Below are 24,340 nucleotides of genomic sequence, written 5' to 3'. Positions count from 1 at the left end.
CATACAGTACGACAGAGGATGTCATTTTTATTCCTGGAAATCAGAGTTTCCACAGGAAACTACAGCCCAAGCCCATCCTAATTTGGATTGTCACAGGACACTGAGTTTTTGGATAGTAAAGATACAGAACTTCCTCTCAATTTGTTATTTATTATGTTTCTATTTATGGCCATTGCTTTCAAAAGCCTTCAAATACCATAAAGCTAAAGAAAGACTTTCTAAGATGATCTATTCTATCCTATAATCTACAGGAAAGGCAGTACTTTATCTTGAATCAGTAACTCTGAAGAGTAAACACTCTGTTATTGGGCATTGTTAGGAAATAAGATGTTTTGGCTCATTTACAGCTGAACTAAGAATAATCACAGTAACATAAAGAAATCTAATTTCCAACAAAATTATATGTCTATGTTAAATACTTAAATGGATTCCTGATCCTAGCAGTACAGGGAACACTTCCATCAGGGCAGACTATAACTGCCCAGCCACTGTTTTTTCACACCAGCTTGAATTGAGCTTCACCTATCCTTGAACATTCAGCAGGTATTTGAAGACCTTTCAGTGTCTTGGGATCATTGTTATAAAAATCAATTATCAAGGTACAGTTTATTTACGGAAATTCCAGTCAACTGTGAGCTTCAACAAATTATGAGACAACTCAGAGTTTAATGTAACAAAGCTGGAGCTCAGGATGCCTTACACCAATTGAGTGTTACAACACAAAAAAATCAAACACACAGCATAGTCTCTTTCTGAAAAGCCAGACGGGACCTAATTTGTATTTTAACACGCTATGCTACAGACATACTTCAGTACACAATATATACATACTCATGGACTAGCATAGAGTCTTATATTTTTACAGAAGGATTAGGAAGAACCAGGCTAAAGGAAGGTGTTGAGAGGCAGAAAAAGTACAGCAATTACAACTCCTGAGACATTCCTTAAAATAAATTCTGCCCAGGGTCAGTTCCTCATTATATGGGAGGACACAGTGCTCTTTTTCTTGCAAAGTCATTATCCAAATGACAGAGACACTCAGACCGGTACAATTTAGCTTTTCCTCCTTTCATCACCAACCTTTTTGACCTTGTAGCTATGCAATCTTTTAAACACCAGCACCTTAAAAACTTCGCCTACCAAGCAAGAACACAAACTCACCCTGAAGCTCTTGACACCATTCTAAGCCTGTTTTCATGAAAGGATCTAGGGAAGGCACTGATGAGTACAGACTCATTAGTGCCGCCAGGATGGTCTTCAGTGCACTGGCTCTATATAACCCTCGTCAATCCACTAGGATTTAAAAACAATCACCCAAAGTTGCAATGGAATCACCAAAACACTGTCCACGTAGATGAAAACACATCATGATACATAAGGGGTGAAATTCCAGCGGTGGGCTAAGAAAATGAAGGGACATTTACCGAGCTAGTGAAAATGCATCTCAAAGGCATTCAGTTGTTAAGTTTTTGTAGGGAGAGGTGGAAGGGGAGAGAGTAAAAAGATAATGAGACACTTTGGGGCAGACCAAACTGATGATTCTGATACTCAGAACCATCTGCCAGGCATAGTTTCCTCATTATGTTGTTTACATAAATAAAACAGTCCCTGGCTAGGAGAGCTGAAAAATATGTGGGCACATAAGAAAACGGAGTTCTTTCATTTGCCTACACAATCCAGAGAATGAGCTCTATTCTAAGGGGGCTAACACTATAGAGATAGCTACTGCTGAAACACAAGCTGATGAAAAAGAATTTATTTCCCTAAATGGGAATTTGCCTATTTCGAGTCTATCCAAATGTTAGCCCCAAGGACTTCTCCCTCATCCTCCAAAGGTGAAAAAGGGCTTTTTATTACTGTACACAAGTCCATACACACTAGACATAACAGAAAATAGGAGAAACCTTTCCACCTTTTAAAATGTCTTCTTTTGTTTAAAGAATTTCATAATTTATTTTAGTTGCCACGCCAATGGATTTTTATGGTGAGTCTAACTGGCAGCAGGAGGGGGAAAAGTGTGATTTCATAAAATTAAGCAGGCAATTCTTCACTTTGAAAGCTAAAGTTGCCTCGGAAACAGCGCCGCTTCCACGGTCATCTAATTTTGCCTCTTTTGTCCCACAGGACCAAGCTTTAGGGAGGCATCATTTATTTACAGGCCTTTCCACTGGGCTTCAGTTATCGGCCAATAATACTGTGGACACACACTTCTAATGGCCTATGTTTTGAAACTGAGTCTAATCTAATGGCGCAGGGCCCAAACTCCTTTTCCAGCATAGCCATTAAAGGATGTAGGTTATTGCTGTTGTCACCATTGATATTTGTCATTGTAATGTAATTAGGGCCCTAAAATGATGCATTACAGCCCTTGGCACAGCTTCTATTAAAATCTTTTCTTCTGTTCACTGAACTGCGACCTGCTTTCTGATGAATAACAGACAGACAGCTTTAGGGTGAGGAGCAGATTCATCAAAGAAGTATTTTTCAGCTTTGGAAATAAAAATAAAAAGGCAACCTAAGAGGAAAAGCACAAGGGGAGCTGGGGGGGAGATCCACAATACACGTTTGAATTTCATCTGACCACTTGAAATTCTGATTGCGTCTGATGAATCTTGCTTAGACAATATATTCCCAGCCTTCAAATCACATGGTTAATCAGGGTTCTAATCTGCTATCCATCAGCCTATTCCAGCACTGTAACTTCCAATCAAATTTATAGGTGATGTGGGTCATGCATCCCTGAACAAGTACATTCATGGGTATGCCATTGAAATGGGCCCAGATTCTGAAATACTGTTGTTAGTGTTACTGGATGTTACAATAGTATTCAATGTTTTATGAAAGCTCCTGATAAACGGCTGCTAAATTATTGCCTTTGGATACAGCATGATGTTCCAAAGCAGCATTAATGGTCCAATAAAAGGGTGATTGCTCATGCCAAAATACAAAAAGGATAGTTTCTGCTGCCACAGTTTGTCATATATGTTAACAAATTCTGACACTTCTATTATTTCTCTCCCAATATACCAAAGATACTTGTTTAGAAATAAAATACACTCAACATGTTTCTTCGCCTTCCACTTAGCACCGTCCTACTTTTTGCCCTCCTTCCTTTCCATCTCTCTCTTCCTTCTACTACTGTCATTTAAAAAGAAAAAAAAAATTACAAAAATAATTGGACTAGAAATTTCAAAAACGGTCAATTTCAGAGAAACGATCTGTCTTAACTGTACATTAAACACTATGTGCATGTACCAAAGGTACTATCCCAAAGAAGTGATGGAGAAGTAGACTGGATAGTATGACCTGTTATAAACTAAAAAGGGAAATGACAAAGAATACAATTTATTTTCTTTTTATCTCTCTGCCTCAAAACTGCAAAAAGATCTACCTAATTGTATTTACAGTCTTGGGGAGATAACTATTACACATCTGACCAATAATAAAATCACTGTCAAAAAATAACACCGGTATAAAACTTAATACCATCTAAGTCAATTCTTTCCTTATCACAAAAATGAATAAAAGTAGCTATTTAGGCAAATCAACTGTACTATTGAATATAAGCTTGATTTTTAAAATGTCCCTCCTACCACAAATGATTCTAAAATGCATAAAAGTTGTAATTCAGTTTTGCTTACCATATTCTCACTTCTTTATAAGTAAGTTATTCAGATTACAAACCATTTATTGTTAAGGAACTGCTACTGGGGGCTTTGGTCGGTCATACATATGCAAATATAGTTTCAGAAAAAAATGTTCTCAAAGAACATTTGTTTCAGTTAATTTCTGTGATATAGTACAACCTTTGCCAAAAAAAGATGAATCTAGTTTGTTAGGTATTTACTAAGTATATAAACATGCACAATATCAAAATAAACATTTCAAATATTAGGGGGTGGCAGTGAAAAAGTTTATGAGACAGCACAGTGTGAAATAAATGAATCATATTATTTCACAGTGAACTAATACACAAAGATTGCAATATATGTTTTATTTCAATCATGAAATCATTTATCTGGAACAGCTCATTACAGAATTTCAAAAATATAATCATTAAATGTATTAATTATTTGCTTATACCTAGATTTAAGCATTTTGGGAAAATAACAAAAACTCCTGAGTGGCTTATTCACAAGGCAGTCTAGAGGTTAAGAATTATTCTCTCACTGGGGCTAATGAGTCAGTTTTATCTTTATGTTCAGTACAGCTCAACTTTACAGAAGAGCCATAAATGTTCTGAACCAAAGTGTTAAGCATGATTCTTCCCTAAAGTAAAGGAGTGAGGAAGGCTCAAATTGTGAATAGACAATACAAGTGTCTCTAGTGAATTGGTAAGAGTAACTCTGATGCTTCCAATTTGCCAATTTATTTCATTTAAATGTTCATTTTGCAAAACATACTGTACAAAACTTAATATAAGACAAAATTAAGTAATAACATTTTCCGAATCAATTTATTCATGTACTCATTAGCTTTCTAGACTGCAAGAGTCAACTATTGAGACTTTTAAAAAAAACTCTCGTCCCTAAGAAAATACCACCTCCAAGTTGGTCAATTAAAATTAAAATAATGGCCTTATACATGCAATTGTTTAAAAATAAGATGACAAATGGAGAAGGGAGAAACTGTCAGGCATAAATGAATCTGAATGCCTGTTCACCTTTCAGTATGTTTCAGAATAATGCTACTCACTCTAAAAACAGTGAACACAATATGGAAAAGGAACCACATATGTATTTAGACCAAAGACAGGTCATACTGTAAAGCTAATTTCTGATATGTTTATTCAATGCAGTGCCAGCTATTTAGTTTGATTACTAAACTCTTCAATTTTAAGGTTCTAAAATACAGCACACACTGGCACGTACCCTATTTAATCTTTAGATAAATATCTAAACCAAAAAAGGCTTGCCAAGTCTAGGAGGGTCAGTCTCCATTATGATTACCTCCTCCGGACCCCCAAGGGTCTAACCGTGACTATGGCACCCACCCCTGATGGGAACAACTTAAGCTTTGTCACTCAACTTTCTTTTTAAAACACATATTTACGGCATTTTTGCTGCACAGTAAGCTCGCCATAAAGTACACAGCGCTTAGTTAATTGGATACATTAAAGAACTCCATTCACTGATTCTAACACTTTATATTCTACTTTGGGTCAAGCTTATGGCTTGGGAAGGGGTTTGCTGTGGTGAACAACATATAAAAACGATAAAAATCAATGATTTCTCTCATCCGAAAATACCCATGACATCACTGTCCAATTTGTTTCCAAAGACGATATTTTATTTTACTAAAATTTTCTGCAATCGTTTGTAAAAAATGAGTATTTCCCTCCCATCTCTAAAGCTTTTTTTCTAAAAAAAATCTCTTTGAAAGAAATTCTTACTTAGATAACTACCTAGTATCCTAAATATATCTTCTGTACTGTGGTTATGTTGTTTAAATACTGCTCCAAATGTTAAGAATGATTGAGAGTGATGTATTATCAAGGCTGAGAATGACGAGCCTTGTGCCAGACTTCCAATTACTTGTGCAAGGTCAAATCATTTCAGTCCTACAGTCTGATAAACATTGTAACCCATGTTATCAAATGGTACTCTGTTTCACTTGTAAGGTGGGAGTGGTGGTTGGGAGAGAGGGAGGAGGAATGAGAAAGGGATGGCAGTGAATGGAAAGAAAGAAAATGACTTCTCTGGTAGGCTTAGCTGCCGCCTTCCTTCCTAAGTAGTGGGGTTGGACAGTGACCCTTATTTGCTAAAAGCCTGGAAAGACTCTTGCAAATATTCGTTTTCTTCTTAATCAGCTGAGCTTTCAAAGCAATACCCCCTTCCAACTTCAAGCTGGGCATTTTTTCAATTCAAACATTTATTAGGTGCTTAAAAAGTCTAACTAAGGCCCTATTCCAGTATGCTGGTTTTCAAGTTTATACCTTTCAGTGCTGTTTTAAAATTAAGTGTTAGATGTACATTAAGGTCACTTGTATGTGGGATCAGAGTCTGACCCAAAAAGAAGTGAATTTCCTTACATTACTACTTTATTTACCATAGAAATCCAAACCTATAACTTATGTTGATTCTTCCAAATGATTACAGTTATGGGATTGGTAGAAAATAATTAAGAGCGAAGCCAACAAGGGGTCTTCTCTCCTTTAAAAACATTATCTCGGGGCAACTCGGTGGCACAGTAGGTAGAGCACCGGCCCTGGATTCAGGAGGACCTGAGTCCAAATTCGGCCTCAGACACATAACACTTACTAGCTGTGTGACCCTGGGCAATTCACTTAACCCCACTGCCTAGCAAAAAAACCAAAACAAAACAAAAAAAGAAACTGTTTCAGCCCAATTTTTTCTTTTCTATGAAAGGAAATGAGCCAAACTATCCTTCACTTCTTTACTTCTTAATCAGCATAGGAAGAGGAGGAGAAGGAGTAGCAGTGGCAACAGCAGCAACAGAAGTTAACGGTATTGTCTGGCATTTACAGAGCACTTTAAATTATGCAAAGCACTGTATATCCATTACCTCCTTTGAGAGTTATAATAGCTTTATAAAGGACATCCTATAGATATTATTATCTTCATTTTACAGCTGAGGAAACTGAGGTTCAGAGAAATTACATGACTTGCGCCTTGGGTCATTCAGCTAGTAAGCTAGCTAGAAGGTGAATTTGAACGCAGGTCTTCCAAGTGTAGCACTCTATTTATTTTACTATGTCTCAACTCCTCTTCTTAAGTCAGTTTTGCTCTATCATAACATCACTTGAAATATGGCCATTTTTGTTACATAAAGTTGAATTCCTGGTGGTGGTTTTTTTTTAATGCCATCTGGCTTTTTTGTGTCAAGTAAGTCATTTGCCCAAAATTATGTAACCAACAGTCAAACTGAAACCAAAACCAGATCTTAATGATCGTGATCCCACAGAAGAACATCAAAGTTGCCTGCCTAAGTCAGATTTTTGATACTGTCCATAAAGTTTAAAGTTTAGCCTGTGACAAAACTGCCAGTTTTTCCAGTAATGACAGCAAACATATAAATAAATAGTTCCACAAGCTTGGTAGATAGAGATTCAATACTGATAGGGCTCCACTCCATTAATACTCACACCACATGAAACACTGCTCAAAAACCATGCAGGGATAACCATCACACACACACACACACACACACACACACACACACACACACACACACACACACATACACACACACACACATACACACACATGCACACATGCAACACTGCTCTACCTGAACAAGATCATACCTTGGCGGGCTCTTTTCTGGGCCTAACTTCTGGCCAAGAGGCCACACAAAAAAAGCAAAGGCCAGAGTCCAAAAGACGCATTTGTATTCAAATTATCCACACAATGTTGATACATTTAAAGTAGGTATATTCACAGGCCTGGAGCCTTTATTGCTTTTGACACAGTTCAGTGTGGAAAGAGCACAAGAAATGACACTGTCAAAGAATACTGAACTGGGAAATCAGGAGCCTAGCGTTCTAGGTCTTCTTCAGTGGCTGATTCCCAGGGATCTTAAGCCAGTACCTTAGATTCTCAGGGCTTAATTAGCTCCTACACAGATAAAAGGAAGGGATGGGAGAAGTGGATCTCTTAGATGTCTCCAACCTCTGGTATTCTACAATATACGTGGTGCATTCTCTCAACAGAATGCAAGCCACTTGCAGGGTTTTTTGTTTGTTTATTTTTCTTTGTATTCCCAACTTCTAACACAGGTTCTCATTCATAGTAGATGTTTGATAAATGCTTTAATGTTTAATAAGGCAAATTAGGTTGGAATTCAACAATTCTCTTTGTGGTACATATACTTCCAAAGTGCCTAGCATTTAGTGGTGTTCAATAAATAAATGCTTATTGAGTTTAGCTTCTCCTGAAGCAAGGCTTCCTTACTGAGAAAATGAATGAGACCTCTCACAACTGCTTAGTCCAGAATCCTAAAATGACATAGCTGACCAGATATTACCTGAGAGGCACCACGTGGTAGACCGCTGCACATGGAGTGAGAAAACTTGAATTCAAATTTGGCCTCAGGCACTTAATAGTCCTGTGATTCTGAGCAAACTGCTCATTTCATCTCAATTTGCCTCAAGATTCTTCAAATGTAAAATAGAGATAATAACAGTGCCCACACCATAGGCTATTTGAGGATCAGATGAGGTAATATTTGTAAATCGATTAGCACAGTGCCTGACACAGAGCATGCACTTAGTAAATATTTTTTTCCCCTTCCCTCCACCCCATTTGGCAAGCTAAACAAACTGCCCTTATGGCAGGGCCATAGGAAAGGGATGATAAGAGGTATAATTTGAGGGGTACAAGGCACAGAAATGATCTATTCTGTATGCTAACGATACTTTTTTGCAGGCGGTATAATTTTTGAAAAATAGTTGAAAGGCTATAAATTTTCAAGGGAGAGGTAATAAGGAAGAAGGACTTCAAAAAGAATGTGCTTTACATAAAAACTATTCCCTGGATTTCCTTTCTTCTAAAATCTCCCATTCCCTTTCTTCCTCATCACTTAAAATTCCATTAACCTTCTATTATTTCAAATTCCCAACAATATACTTGGTTCTAAGACTTATTCATTTTTTTCTCTCTCCAAAGTTCATCCTACATTTCAGCAAATTCTCATCTTTATACCAAAATCCTTCCAGCTCTCTGGCTAGCCTAACCTCCCTGTCCTCTAAGCAGCTAATAATTCTTCCTTTTCGTAAACTAGTTATCTGATTTCTAGTAAAACTGTCTTCCCCCTTTCAGGTCCCCAATATGCAAAAATGAAATTAATCAAAGCGGCAAAGCACAATGTTAAAAAGCACTGGATTCTGGAAGCAGAGGACCCAAGTTCAAATCCCAGCTCAACCACTTAATAATATAGGGCTAATGCAATCACTTCACAACTTCATGATAGATAAAAATGAGTGAGTTGGACTAGATGACTTCAAAGATACCTTTCCATCTCAAATCCACTGACTGATAACATGCCATAATCTACAAAAAGCCTACCAGGATTTCCTCCATTACTTCTTAGGTCATTAACAGTTTTAAACGACCAGACCTATAGAACTGCCCTTAAGAGTTTATTTAGAAGCAAGACTCTAGTAGATTGTCCCAAGAACATGCGCTTGACTGTGCTTAACATTTTTATCAGTGACTTGGATAAAGACATAGATGGCATGGTTTTCAAACTTACAGCTAACACAAAGGTGGGAGGATTAGTTAGAGAACATGTTAGAATGCCTCAATATCTAGCCTCAATAGGCTAGACAGCTGGGCCGAATCTAGTAGGATTAAATTTAACAAGGATATCCTTGTGTTCAAAATGTCAACTTCCCAATTAGAAGACGGAGGAGGGGGAAAAGTATTTAGAAAGCAAATCATCTAAAAGAGATGGGGTGGGGGTGAGTGGACTACAAGCTCAACATGAGTCAACAGTATAATTTGGAAGAGAGAACAAAACAAACTAATGCAATCTTATTTGGGTTGTTTTAAGAGAAAGGCCTAATATCCAGGATCAGGAGTTTATTATAATCCCTCTGAGGATATGCTTCTTTCTATTGCCACTATCTATCAAAGCGTAATTTTTGGTCTATTTATGTCTTTATGAGACAGAGAGAGACAGAAGGACAGTGAGACTACTTTGCAAACAACACATTATGATAGCTATTACTGTTTCCTTGCTTGCTTCCTTGAAAAATACAAAGTTGGATAAAGTCACAATAAAGTCGGGAAGCCACAGAGACACAACCACACCAGAAAGAGGATATGAGAAAACCCTATCATCAAAGGAGAGTAACTAGTTAGCAGCTGGTAGCACCAACCTTGTAAATTGTTACAACACCCCATGGCACTAGACATGGGATGGGACTTGGTATATTTCTCAGTAATCAGTTACTTCTCTCTCTACCAATGAGGAAAAGCTTAACACCTAGAAGAGGAAAGGCTTTTCTGTCTTTAAAGTGTAATCCAAACCTACTGAACTAATTTTGGCAAAATGTCTACATTTTTTAAAAAATCAGGCAAAAACATGGATTTAAACAATAGATTTGGATAACCAGTCTTTCAGAAACCAAAGATGGGTGATTATCATTTTACAGTAAAAATTTACTATTTTACATGTTCAGTAGCAAAAAAAAAATAAGCTTTAAAAGAGTCTCTGGAATAGTTACAAAGTATAAAGAAGATATAAAAAGGACATCAGGAACACAAGAATGGAAAAGTATGATGAAATGGCTTACATAAAAATATTAAAAGATGGAGGAGATAGCATGGTACAGCAGAAGGAGTGCTAGATGTGAGTCTTAAGGACTTGTATGTAAATCCTGACTGCTACTTTGTTTTTATGTGACCTTGGGAAAGTCATGTAGCCTCTCTGAGGCTCAGTTTCCCTATTTGTAAGTTGAGGAGTTGAAATGGATGCCCTCTAAGAGCCTTTCTAGTACTAAACCTATGATTCTATAACTATATGTATATGCATATTTAAGTATGGGAGGGGGAGAAATCTAGAAGAAGTAAGCAGACTACATGTTTACCTAGATCCTGACTTGGAAAAAGTTGATTAGCATTTAGCATAAGGAAATCAACTGGAAAGACCATAGGCAGTTGAGAAGCCAGCCCTATTTATACAATAGGACAATCTATTTAGGCTAGATTTTATTAATACTATGCGTGCCTTGATATTAAATTAAATAATTTAAAGATAAAAGAAATCACACTGACACAAATATACATTTCCTTAAGTACTTTTAAAATAAAATTTAAATAATGCTCTAAATATTAAGAAACATGCACATAAATAAATGCCAGTAATATCATAACTGAAATTGCACATTTGGAACTGGATAGAAAAACCGTAGAAACCATCTAATCCAACCCTTTCACTTTCCTCTTGAGGAAACCAAGGATCAATGAATTATTCAAGTATTTTGTCAAAGGTCATACAACCAATCAACAAACACTTATTAAATGCCTACTATTTGCCAGGCATTCTGCAAGATACAAAGGACACAAATTAATAAATGGGGGGAAAAAATCCCTACTGGTGAGAAGCTTATATTCAAACAGGAGAAGCAACAAAGGCAAATATACATATATATACAAAATAAAGAGAATAAATACAAATAAACACAAGGCAGTCCTAGAGGAAGGGTACTAGTATTTGAGGAGATCAGGTAAGGATCCATGCACCTTGAGGGAAGAGAAGGATTCTTTGAGGTAGAGGTGAGGAGGGGCTGCATTTAACTGGACTGCAGAGTGCAGGAGGGGAGTGATGTATGATGAGGGGCAAGGTCATGAAAAGTTTTATAAGTTAAATAGGGGAACTGGAGTTTATTGAGTAAGGACAGAAATAGTCCTGAATCTGAAGAAAATCCCTTTGGCTGCAGAGTGGAGGATGGCCTGGAGCAGGGGTGGGGAACCTGTGCCTTCAATGTCACAAGTGGCCTTCTAGGTCCTTGGGTGGGGATCTTCGACTGAGTCCAAGTTTTACTGAACAAATCTTTTTATTAAGTGGATTTGTTCTGTGAAGTTTCAGTTTAGTCAAATGGCCACACTTGAGGACCTAGAAGGCTACATGTAGCCTCAAGGCCGCAGGTTCCCCACCCCTGGCCTGGAGGAAGGGAGACTGAAGAGGAGGCTTTGCAATTGTTCGAGAAGACAATGTTGAGATGAACTTAGGTGGCATCAATTTCAAGAAAGAGACTGGGGCTGGATACAGGCCTGTGAGAAATTGGCACAGAGACAGCTAATAATTAGACTCATGCGAGATGATGAGATGACCAAGAAAGAGAGAGAGGTGAATGGGGGCCTAAGACAGAGACCTGGCAAACACCCACAACTCTCAGGGAGCCCAATTTGGCTGACCAACCAGGAGGAAAACAAAGAGAGAGGAATGTCATCTCAGGAGAGGTGGTGGTGGTCAGCAACATCAAATGAAGCCAAGGAGAACAAGCACTGAGCAAAATGCCTAAGCAAGCTTTGATGACTCTGGAGAAAGCAGCTTCAGTTAAGTGATGACATCCAAAACCAGACTGCAAATAGCTGGGGAGCGAAAGGGGAGGAAGTAACTGTAGGCAACGTTTTCTAGAAGTCTGGTTGAGAAAGAAGAGTTATAAAATGAGAGGTTGAGTGTAGCTGAAGTTGTAATTCTCAGGAGAGAATGGGAGGAATATCAGGGGCACAGGGATTGGCATTGGCAGTAAAGAGCAAAGACTGAATTTGAACCCAGGTCCTCCGACTCCAAACAAAGTGCTCTTTCTTGCCACTTCATGACATCACCACCTCCATGATTCTATAATCTAACACTATGTTTATAGTAAAAAAAAATAACAATGTGGATCAGAATAAGAATTTTGATACAGGCCTTAGAACATGTAACAATAGAATCAGTATTCTGAGGAAGCTATAGTGTGTAGGAGGAATTCAAGGCACCCAAGTGGTGTTTTTTTCCTCCTTTTTTGACCACGGAATTTGGGGAAGAGGGAAGAGCAGCCAGGCAATAAAGAATAAGGAAGGCGATGAAATTACCCCTGGGGCAAAAAACAACCAGAATATTCATCAGGACAAGTTTTCAAAGCTAAACACCTCTGGAGAGTTTCAGGAACTCTTTCCTTAACTAACTCTTACAAAGTACTAATTATAGCAGAAGCAGCTGGTGGCACAGTAAATGAAGACCTGAGTACAAATCCAGCCTCAAACACTTACTAGCTGTATGACCCTGGGCAAGTCATTTCAACTCTATTTGCCTCAATTTCCTCAAACCATAAATTACAGCACCTACAACACTGAGTTGTTGCAATGATAAAATGAGATGTTTATAAAGTGCTTAGCACAGTGCCTGGCACATAGTAGGTACTACATAAATATTATTATTATTATTATTACTACTGTGTTCTAGACAATACTAGAAGGTGGTAGGGTGAGGGACAGGAAGAGATACAAAGATTAATAAATAAAACATGGACCTTTATCGCAAAAGAGTTTACATATGACTAAAGGAGATAAGACATGTCCACAAATCACACAAGTATGTGATAAATGCCCCAGGAGTGGGGTCCAAAGAGCTAGAAAAGTTCAGAGGCCAGAGAGATAGATCACTTCTGCATGAGGAATCAAGGAAGGCCTCACAGAGAAGCACTTAAAATTAAGTCATGTAAGGTGGGCCTTAGAGTCAGTAGTATTTTGAAAAGCAGAGTTGGAACTCAGGGAGGTCTAGGCCAAGAGAATATAAGCAAAGAAAGCATCTCTGCACATGTACAGAAAGGCAGGAAATCATCTAGGTCAGTTCTCAGCCTAAGGTCCATAGTCCAGAAGCTTCACCAGACTGTCCAAGGGGTCCAGAACACACAAAAAGTTCAAGAATCCTTAGTCTGGTTTGATTAGTAAAATATACAGTAGGACAATATTTCACAGTAGTGAAATATACAGTAGGACAAGAAGGTTATAAGCAAATTGCAGAGGCCCTTGAGTTCTTAAGAGCGTGGGACTTTACCAGGAACCAAAGTTTTTGGAACGGGAGAATCATGTGATCCAAGTGGTACTTTAAAATAATTAACTTAATATTAATTAGCAATATAAATTTATACAATAATAATATTAATAATATAAAATAATTACTGCAGTGATAGTATTAGATCAATGGGAGTTGAGGGACTTGTGTCTGTATGACACAAGCCAAACAAAAAAACTATAACGACAATAAAGTCCAAGGATAAGGTATGTTGACAGGTATGAATGGCCTAAACAAGAGTGGTAACTGGTTATGGAAACCAAGAGAAAAAATAAAGAAATCAAACATGACACAGGTTTCAGGTCTGGCAGAATGGTGATACCATTAACAAAAACAAGTCAAGACCAAGATCTGGTTTAAAGAAGGAGGTGGGGAACCGGAGATTACAAAACTGTTATCTCATGCTTCTTATAAAGTCTTAACTAGGAAAACCAACACCTGGGCCACAGATAAAACAGTCCAAATGCAGATGTGGACCTCTCCGATTCCCTAATCCTACTCTCTCACCCTCTTTCACAGTGCTTGCACCCCCATTCCCCACACCCATCAACTGCTGTGGACTTCCAAGGTGGCTCCCAGATAGCTGTGGCTGATGTCAACATCAGAAGGCCCATCCTAGTTACAGCTCTACAATGATCAAACATTCCAAAGGGTACAGAGGCAAAGTCCCAACCATAATTCTACAACGATCAAATTGATCTTAGATGTCAGGCAAGCCAGGTTACTCTTCTAGACTCCACTTTTACATCTGTAAGGTGGGAATAACATTACCTGTTCCCTACCTGGTTCCCAAAGACCAATAAATGAGGATTTATGAGACAATCTCCTAAGGTCAGTATTACTGCTTTCTTTAAGACATGAACAAGATTAGATAATGCTGTAAATTGAGTAGCTTTACAGTTAGGTATTGATTCAAGCTTAAGGCTCTATCTCAATTAGGAAGGGGTACCTCACTAATTTACACTACGTGAGGGAAAGGGATAAAGGAGGAGAGGACCACAGGGCACAGGGCAAATTATTCAGAATGGGAAGACAGCCAAGACAGATGGTGGTGCTTGCCAGCGTGGATGGCACAGTAAAGGAGCCCAGACCTTCTTGATTGATTGAAAGGAAGTGTAAGGTCACAGGCTCTGCCCCAGGAAATTTGCTGTTTCTCCACTTTCATGCACTGTGACCCAGAAAATACATTCAGGTTTTTTTTTTTTGGCCACCGGTCAACTCAGTAGCAGTTAAAGCTGGGGATCTCTTTCCTCCAATTTTTGTCAATAGGACACTAAGTGCCCCAGGTATATTATATTTTACATCAGGTGAAGAGTAAAAAAACACAGCCTGTGGCTCCTCTGCAAGAGCGCATAATAACAGTGGGGGGGAGGGTGTGGACATTTGTGGAGCTCTATGTGTATATGCAAAGACAGGCACATAGACGAGCATAATTTCCATAACTGTACTTAATCTCAAAACTACAATCCCCACTAATTGTGAGAGCAAGAAAAGGATAGAAAAAAAATTGTCCAAAATCCTCCAGTTACGACAAGTTCAATCAGATATGCTTTAAAAAAGTCGTATAGATAATCTTTTTTTATATATCATTTCCTCCAATCTAATAAGTCTTCTCTGTAAAAAGAACAAAATTAAGCAAAACTAGCCAAAACAGTGACCATAGTGTGACCATAGTGTCATATACTGTATCTACAGTATGCCCTCTCCTACTTTTTTTTCTATTGCCAGGGAGTGGGAGAGTCAGGGGTAGGGAGTTTGGTTGGTTGGGGTTTTTTTAAAGGAAAAGTTTTTTTTATTTCTTAGAGTGAGGGAAAAAAAGCCTAAAATCAGTTTTGTAGTTAAGTAAAGCATTAAACGAAGTCTCTCTACATCTAACCAATACAGTATTTTGCTGTTGAATGCTGGGTCAACTATTTTTCCTAAATGTATTACTTTGCACTTGTCCTTAAGAGCTTCTTCATCCAACATGGCTTGCAAGGTCACTTTGAATTTTGTTCCTGACTTGAGGTATTTCTAACCACGATGAACTTCTTGACATCTGCAAACTTAACGGAGCATAGAAGGTACACCTAAACCCATTCTCGAGTTTGTTATAAATTAGAAGTTTACATATTAAACCCCATTTTACCATTCATTCTGATTTTAAAATAGAGTTATCTTCATTTTTTTTTTACAGAGTAAGAAACTAAGCAAAGAAATTAAGTGATTTATCCAAACTCCTACAACTACATGAAATGACAGGCATTGATCTAGAACCCAGGTCTCCTAACTTAGTACAATGTTGTTTCCTCTAGAAGGCACTGCTTTGTCGAATGATTCTGAAGGATGTGAAATGAAAAACAAAGAGCCAATTAAAACAAGATTTTCTCATAAAGTTCTCAATAATTGTGGTACAATAAACAAAAACTTTGTAAAAACATAACTTAAAGGAGTGTCTGCCAAAATCAAACATTTTCTAGACTGAACGTTCTGCTTGTGTTTTTATGTACTCAACATAAAGGTCTGTGTAGAGTGCTCAGATGAGACATAGGAGTGACTATTTTTTTTCCCCAATGAGAAGGCATGGTATTCTAAAAAGAACAAGACATTCAGAGTGAGTTTTAAACCGACTCAAACACTTACTGGCTATGGAGGCAGGGGAAAAGTTGTGTCGGCCCTCTCTGCCTTTGCCTCATCATCTTGACTCCAAGTGATGGCGCTGGACTCAAGGCCTATCCGGCCTTCTCTCTGCCCTGCCCTCCACTGCCTATCTCAGCTTTTGCCCTGGCCTCCATCCCAAGCTTGGAACTTCACTCCCTCCTCTCACCCCTCTCTACCTTAAAGGTACAGCTCAAGCACCACATTCTACATTAAGACTTTTCTGACCCACTATTTATCCTGTATACACTTATGCATTCACATGTCTCCCTGATAGAAAGTAAGCCTCTTGAGGGCAGGGACTGGTTGATTTTTTTTTTTTTGGCCTTTATATCCCCAGCCCTGAGCATAGGGCCTAGCAAACTTCAAGCCCTTAAAAAATGACTGTAGTTGGAGTCAGGAGGACCTGGGTTCAAATCTGGCCTCAGACACGACATTTACTAGCTAGGTGACCCTAGGCAAGTCACTTAACCCCAATTACCTCACCAAAAAGGCAAAAAAAAAAAAAAGCCTGTGAATTAACTGGACTAGAAGGGCTCTCTCCAGCTCTAACAGTCTAAGTATAAACTTATGATTCTTTTATTTTTTCCAATATGGCATATTACTCAAAATTTAAAAAGTGGTTCTCTGAATATATACTGGGGGAGGCCAGCTCATTGGAGAAGAAAAGCAAAAAAAAAAAAACAAGGAAAGAACAGATATTAAAATGTAAGTGCAAAAAGTAGGCTGTTGGGAGCTAAAGAAAGGAACAGCATAAACATGGAAACTGGGAAGAATCAATACCCTCTTCCTTCTTTCAAACAACATGACTCACAAGAACCAGAAGCCAGTACCCAGGTTAGGTTATCTGAAAAAAAAGTTACTGTTTAAATTACTTTAATCAGCTGAACTATTTTAAAGATAGAAAATCTGGAACAGGTATCCAGAATACAATCATGGGAGATAGCCACTCAACAAACATTTATTAAGAACTTTACTATTGACACTGTGCTGGAGGAAGGGGGAGGGGAAGACAGATACAGAGAAGACATAATTATTATTATTAATAGTTGGCATTTATCTAGCACTTTAAGGTTTGCAAGGCACTTTTTATATTAACCTCGTAAACACAAAGGCAGTGCTTCATCCAGGCAACATGAAAATGGCAAGAAACAGAAGAATCACAGGCTAGAAAGATATAAAAGATCATCCAATTCAACCCCCATTTTAAATTTTGTTTAATGAACACGCATTTTTTTCTCCTATCTTAATCTACTCATCGTCCCTTACTCTCCTCTTCCTCCCTTATTCTCCTCTTCCTCCACTGAAAAAGAAAAAAACAAAAACAAAATATTTATGGTCAATCAAAACAAACTCTCTCACTGACCACATCCAAAAAAGACATCTCATTCCATTCGCTATCAGGAAATGGGTAACACCAATTATCATCAGTCCCCTAGAATCACAGGCACTGCATTTGATCAGAACTCTCATGTTTAAGTTGTTTGTCTTTATATCCTCCTGCCCTCCTCACTTTGTCCTACATCAGCTCACACAAATCTTCCCAGGTTTCTCTAAAACCCTCCCCCCCCCATTATTTCTTACTAGAGCAAGCAGTACTCCCCTGCATCATATGCCATCATTTGTTCGGTCATTGATTTGTTCTCCTAGTTCTGCTCACTTCATTCTGCATTAGATCATATAAGTTTTCCCGGGTTTCTCTGATACTTTCCCTTTCATGGTTTCTTAACATAGCACAATAGTATTCCATAATTTGCTTAGCCAACCAATGGGCATCTCCTTAGTTTCCAGGTTTTTGCCCCTACAAAAAGACCTGCTATAAATATTTTTGTATATATGAGTCCTTTCCTACTTCTTTGAACTCTTTCAACTCACTTATCATTTTAGAAACGAGGAAACTAGGGCCGGAAGAGGTTAGGTGGCTTACATGAGGTCGCAAACAGTCAGTGGCAGAGCTAAAACTATAACTTGAAATATTTGGGCTCATCATATCCAACAAATTTAAAACGGTAGAGAGAATGGAAAGTTAAAAAAAAGAGTAAATATTCCATTTTAATACCTACTTTTCAGGGCTTAAAGGGAAGAAAAATCATAAATGCATATTATATGGCCTATATAAATTCTAAACATATAGAAGTATTTCAAAATAGGAAAACCTTGTGTTCAGTCACTTAGAACAATGCAATCAAGACATTACAACGCCTGGATCTCTGGCCTCTTCCTGGCCAGGCTAGAACCCAAATATTTATTCTATTTATACAGGCCAGTTCCATAACGTGAACATTTAACATACTCTTGATATAACACAGAGCTCTCATCTGTGTAGAACTGAAGATTACTGTACCTAAAACAGAATTCTGCTATGCAAACTGCTATACTCAAGATTTCCACTCTTTCTGGTTGCTGATGACATCACTAGATTCAAGTCTTCCATAAATTAATCTAGACATACAAGGGGGGCAAAAAATTCAAGGGGGTGAAAGCCGTGGTCAGACTTGAGAAAACACACGACAAAACAACGTATATTTCTGACAGTTGAGCAGACTGCATGACAGACAGCAAAACCACATTTCCGCATGCCTTTTTTTTTTAATGGATCTGTGGCTTTATGCCACCAAGCAATATTTTGGTTTACCAAAATGTACTCTATGGCCTTTTTAATTTCATGTTTATTTAACTTTTTTTTTTAAACTATCACTACTGCTCTTAGGAAGCTTCAAATACTGTGGCAAAAATTCAAAACAAGTGTATGGAGGGGTGAGGCAGTATTTACAAATAAATATATTCTTCAAACAAGTTTTCATTTGACGGATTTTTTTAAGTCACATGTTGGAATTCTGCAATTATTTTAAAACTTTCTGATAAAAGCAAGTTGGTAACGAATTATAATCCTGTAAAGGCCTAGATAAGCATTTGTCAGGTACATTGTAGGGAAGGGTTTTGTTCTTTATTACAGCTTTCACAAATTGCTATTTTGCTCTTATTTTGTAAAAAATAAAACCCATCCATATCATCAGTACAATCACAAATTCTAAAATGATACCTTGTACAAGTAGCCAAAGAGCTTGACCAATAAAAGACTGACTTCTAGCCTCCCTCAAAGCCCCACACTCCCACCTGCCAAAGCTCTCAGGTGATAACATTCATAAATGTTGCACAGGGTACATTACTGACTGATAATACAAAAGCTTCCTTCTTAAAGACAAAAGCAAAATAAAGGGAAGGAGAAGAGCTTTCTCTGTTCCTGGTTTCAGAAGGCATTGTGGAAGGAGCCAGTAGATAAGATCATCTAGGTCAACATAAAATTAAATCTGAGGAGAAAAATTCACACAACCCAGACATAATCTAGTTGATAAGATTAGATTCAAACTGCCCACTCAAACTAACTTGGCTGTTTCCCAACACAAAATCATATGCACTAACCACGGGTTTGGGAACAAAGACAGATAGATATGGAAAGACAAGTTATTATTCATGGCCAGTAGCCACTACTAACAGGCAGGTTTCACCACACTGGACTTAAAACTGATAAACTCATTTACAAGGAGCTGGCTCATTGATTCAAGCCCCCTGCAGCCAGCAAAGACTAAGACATATTCTCTTTTTCTTAATGAAGGGAATATGGGTCCATCTCCAAGTGGGGGTGGAGCTGGCTGGTCTCATAGAGCAGTAAGAGTTCTCTATCCTTGGGCACTCCCAAACACATCTATCACAGCCAAACCAATCAGAGCTCTACTCTTTGGTCACACTAACTACATGCAATGTATCAAAATAAAAAAGTTTTTGAAAACATGGTCAATTCTGGAAATGCAAAAGGTGGTACAGAACATGACCTTTAGACCACGCTCCAGTCCTATATTTCCAACTTCCTGCTTTGCGCACAGTAGGCAACTGAATGAAAAACAAACAAAAAACTTTATAAAGTTCCTAAGTATAGCACAAACACTGTAGTTCAGTCCAGCAACCATAGAAAATGACAGGATGGATCATGTCCCCAAAGAGCTTATATTCTACTAGAGGGAGATATGATGCGCACATAAAAGTATAGTCAAGGTAGTATACGAAAAGATGAAAAGGCTCTAGGGCAGGCCTGCACAACCTGCAGCCTGAGAGAAATGCAGAGGAAAACATCTTCTGCATATAAAGGGCAGGCCACAGGTTGTGCATGCATGCCCTAGGAAATTATGAGTGAGGAAGGAAGGAAGGAAGGCAGACAGGCAGGCACGCAGGAAACAACATTCAGGGAATGGGGTGGGGAGGGAAAGAGACAACCAGAAATGCTTCAATGAACAAGTGAGATAGATGTAGACAAGTGGAGATAAGGAGTGAACTCCACATGTGAGTAATGGCATAAAGAGAGGTGAGAAACGGAATGCTGGGGGTCAGCTAGTGGTGTTACAATTTGGCTAGAAGGTATCATCTATGAATGGGAATAATGCCAAAAAAAGGCTGAAAAGGAAGACTGGGGGCAATTGGTAAATGGCCTTATAGGGGTTCATATTTTGTCCTAGAGTCAAATTAAGGTTTTTGAGCATAACTGACATTGTCAGACCTGTGCATTTGGAAAATTATTCTGACAGCTATGCAAAGGACAAATTGGACCTAGAACCAACTACATGAAGACAGTCAGAAGGCTACTAACAAATGTTTGGTGAATTACATGTCTTTTTGAATGAATGGAGAATAAATGTTATTTTGGCACCTCAGAAACCAGTCTAAAATCATATTTACTATAATTACCCCCCAAACAGCTCTTCCTCCTAGGTTCCCTTTTTCAACTAATAGTACAACACAGTCATCCAGGCTGAAAATCTGCCTTAGACTTCTCTTTTCTCTCCTTTGTTCTCCAAATCCAACTGGTTACCAAGTTCTATTAATTCTTTCCTCACATCTCTAGAATCCATCCCTTTCCTTCTATTCCTATTGTTATTGAGATAGTTTAGCTCTTCACCATATAATGGCTAGATTATTGTAACAGCCTCCTAACTGGTCTCTCAGGATACAGGCTATCTTCAAATTAACTTTTGCATACCACCACAAGTTTAATCTTCCTTTAAAAAAAATGCAATTTTAACCAAGAATCATTCACCCAGCAAAACTGAGTATAATCCTTCAGGGGGAAAAATGGGCATTCAATGAAATAGAGGACTTGCAAGCATTCTTGATGAAAAGACCAGAGCTGGGGGCACCTAGGTGGCATAGTGGATAAAGCACTGGCCCTGGATTCAGGAGGACCTGAGTTCAAATCCAGGCTGAGACACATAACACTTATTAGCTGTGTGACCCTGGGCAAGTCACTTAACCCCACTGCCTAGACAAAAAAGAAAGAAAAGACCAGAGCTGAATGGAAAATTTGACTTATTAAAGTTGAACTATTTACACTCTTAAAAAAAAAACAATTAATTAAAATTTAAATTAAAAAAAATGCAATTTTAGGGGCAGCTAGGTGGTGCAGTGGATAGAGCACCGGCCTTGAAGTCAGGAGGACCCGAGTTCAAAAGCAGCCTCAGACCAAACACCTGACACTTACTTGCTGTGTGACCCTGGGCAAGTCACTTAACCCCAACTGCCAAAATAAATAACTAAATAAACAAATAAACAGATAAATAAATAAAAATTTAAAAATGCAATTTTGAGTACATCAATTCTCTTGCTTAAATACATGCAATGAATCCCTGCCCCCCTCATTAAACATACAAAAAAGCCAAACTCTTAACTACCCTACCCCCATTCAAAATCCTCCACAATTTGGTTCTGACATACCTTTCCAGCTTCACCTCTCACCATCCCCTACACAAATTCTACAACCCTGCCAATCTGAATGTCATTCCCTCAAATGCATTGTTCCTTCCACATCTAGTCTTTGTATACAACATTCCCTCTACTTAGAATGTCCTGTACATTCTCTCATTCCTATGGAAATCTGTTTAAAGTCTACCTTTCCTTCAAGGTAGAGTTTAAATGATATCTCTTCCTTGATTACCCTAGTAAGAAGTGGTATCTTCCTTCCTTCCCAAGGAAGCTCAGAAAGTGGTTTGTACTATAGTATACAATTGCTCTATTTCAAATGTAGAATAGGCTAGATGATCTCTAAAAATATACTTGAGGGGGCAGCTAGGTGGCGCAGTGGATAGAGCACCAGCCCTGAAGTCAGGAGGACCCGAGTTCAAATTTGGCCTCAGACAAAACACCTGACACTTATTAGCTGTGTGACCCTGGGCAAGTCACTTAACCCCAATTGCCTAATATATATATATATATCTCTCTCTCTACACACACACTTGACTTCAGACCACCCGAGAGGGCTCAAGTATGGTACCTTGAACATCTTTTTGTCCTTCACAGCAACTAGTTCAATTCCTTGCACTTAATAAACACTAAATAAATATCTTAGCTTCCAGGAGTCAAATCTTGCACCTACTGTCACTTAAACAAGTTAACCTTTAAATGATGGGAAAATAAGATTTAACTTAATAGGACTGAGAGATTTCTTTTGCAAAATCATTTACAATCCTTCCTCAAGCCCATCCTCAACCCCCCCACCAAGTTCTCTAGAATATAAAATAAATACCTGATTAGAACACATCATCCAAACCACCTTTGGTGTACCCTCCCCCTTCCACCCCAAAATGAAAGGAAAATCCATACCTTCAAGTCAAAATAAAATATAGAACTTTGAGACTTCTTTGTTCAGCTTAGAAAGGCATCATGGAGCAGGAGATAAATAAAGCCCCGGACTTGGGAAATCACAAAAGCCTAGGTTCAAATCTTACCTTGCCCACTTACTAGCTGCGTGACCCTAGGCAAATCACCTAACCTCTACGACAGATTCTTCAACTGTAAATTGGATTCATAGTCTCTGAGGATCCTTCTAGCTCCAAATCTCTGCTCCTATGATATGAATCCATACAAATCATTTCCTACATGTCCTGCCATTTCAACAATGATTTCTTCTAGACTTCTATCACCCCTCTTCTGTGAAGGATTCAAGCCAACTTTTCTCAGATCACATTAAAGGCTTTTCTTTCCATTCTGCTTATGCCTGCTTAAACTGTGTTCTTGACACAGCCTGCAGAGACAGCCATGTCAAGTGGAGAGGAGTGAGCAGCCATCTGAGAACAGAGTTTCTATCTCTTGGTAATCAAATGTCTTTTGCCTAGGTGCTTATCTTCCCCCTAAAAACGACAAACTTAACTTCCAGGGAAAGTGCTCCAACACCAGGGAATGGTGGCTGACCCTTCAGCAGGTCAGGCTAGCTAGCACCTAGCACTCAGTACAAGGCACTCTTCACTCCTCCCTCACCAGCTCACCCCAAACACCCAGACTCTGTGGAGTTTCTACCACGTTACTGGCCTAAAGTTAACATTAATATTTTTTCTGAGGTAAACCAAGGCTCGTAGTAGACGTAATAAACCACACTCCACCAACATCTACGTCCTTGAGGTCAATTCCTTATTCCTCTCAGAGGGAAAAAACCCAGCTGCTCAAACAAGCCCCTCTTTTACAAAGCAGCACACTTTGGAGCTGGAACAGAAGAAGTCAAACACGAAGAGCCTCGAGTTTGCCAATACCCACACAACCTGAAGTTCAAGAATAAACCCATATTTTGGACTTGCTGGAAAATCAAGGTCTCAAGAGAAATATGGTCCTTGACCACCAGGCCTATAACCAAGAACCAAGAGTTCTTAAATTTTTCCAATTGTGAGTCCTCCAGAGGCTGTCTTTTATCCCTTTTTGTATCCCTATATATGTGCCTGGCACACAGTGGGTACTACTTACTCTCATGCCTGAATTGTACTCTCTTCTCATCTCCTCCTCTTACAATCCTGAGATTCCTTCCAAGCTCAATTCAAGGGCCAACACTAAATGCTGAATGACTGACTCATGGACCCCTTTGTCAGTCTGATGAAGCCTAAGGACCCCTTTCTCAGAGTAATGTTTTTAAATGTACAAAATAAAATACATAGCATTACAAAGAAAACCAATTATATTAAAAGTTATAAAAATTATTTTTAAGACCCCTGATCTAAGTCTGTCAGGTTGATTGGCTGAAACACTGAAAAAGCCTTCAATAACTTAGAAACATCTCCATACCATCAAGCAAGTGTATAAAGGTTTCAACAAAACTTTTCCACAAGAAATTTTAATAACTGTAACACATTTCAATTCACAGAAA

General features: G+C 38.4%; 1 protein-coding gene and 1 long non-coding RNA gene across 2 annotated transcripts in view; one reads left to right on the top strand and one right to left on the bottom strand.

The window, feature by feature from the left end:
- Positions 1 to 24,340, bottom strand: part of TLE4 (TLE family member 4, transcriptional corepressor) — a 159,062-nt gene that overhangs the window by 119,898 nt on the left and 14,824 nt on the right.
- LOC110214583 (uncharacterized) lies at positions 14,154 to 15,911 on the top strand. The gene is made up of 3 exons (XR_002326304.2): positions 14,154 to 14,358; positions 15,478 to 15,590; positions 15,704 to 15,911. It is a non-coding gene; the product is annotated as an uncharacterized LOC110214583 (long non-coding RNA).

The sequence above is a fragment of the Phascolarctos cinereus genome, unplaced genomic scaffold, assembly GCF_003287225.1.
Source record: "Phascolarctos cinereus isolate Bilbo 61053 unplaced genomic scaffold, phaCin_HiC Scaffold_4;HRSCAF=312, whole genome shotgun sequence".
NCBI lineage: Eukaryota > Metazoa > Chordata > Mammalia > Diprotodontia > Phascolarctidae > Phascolarctos > Phascolarctos cinereus.
The sequence above is the reverse complement of the archived record's forward strand: the minus strand, read 5'-3'. Positions and strand labels throughout refer to the sequence as shown.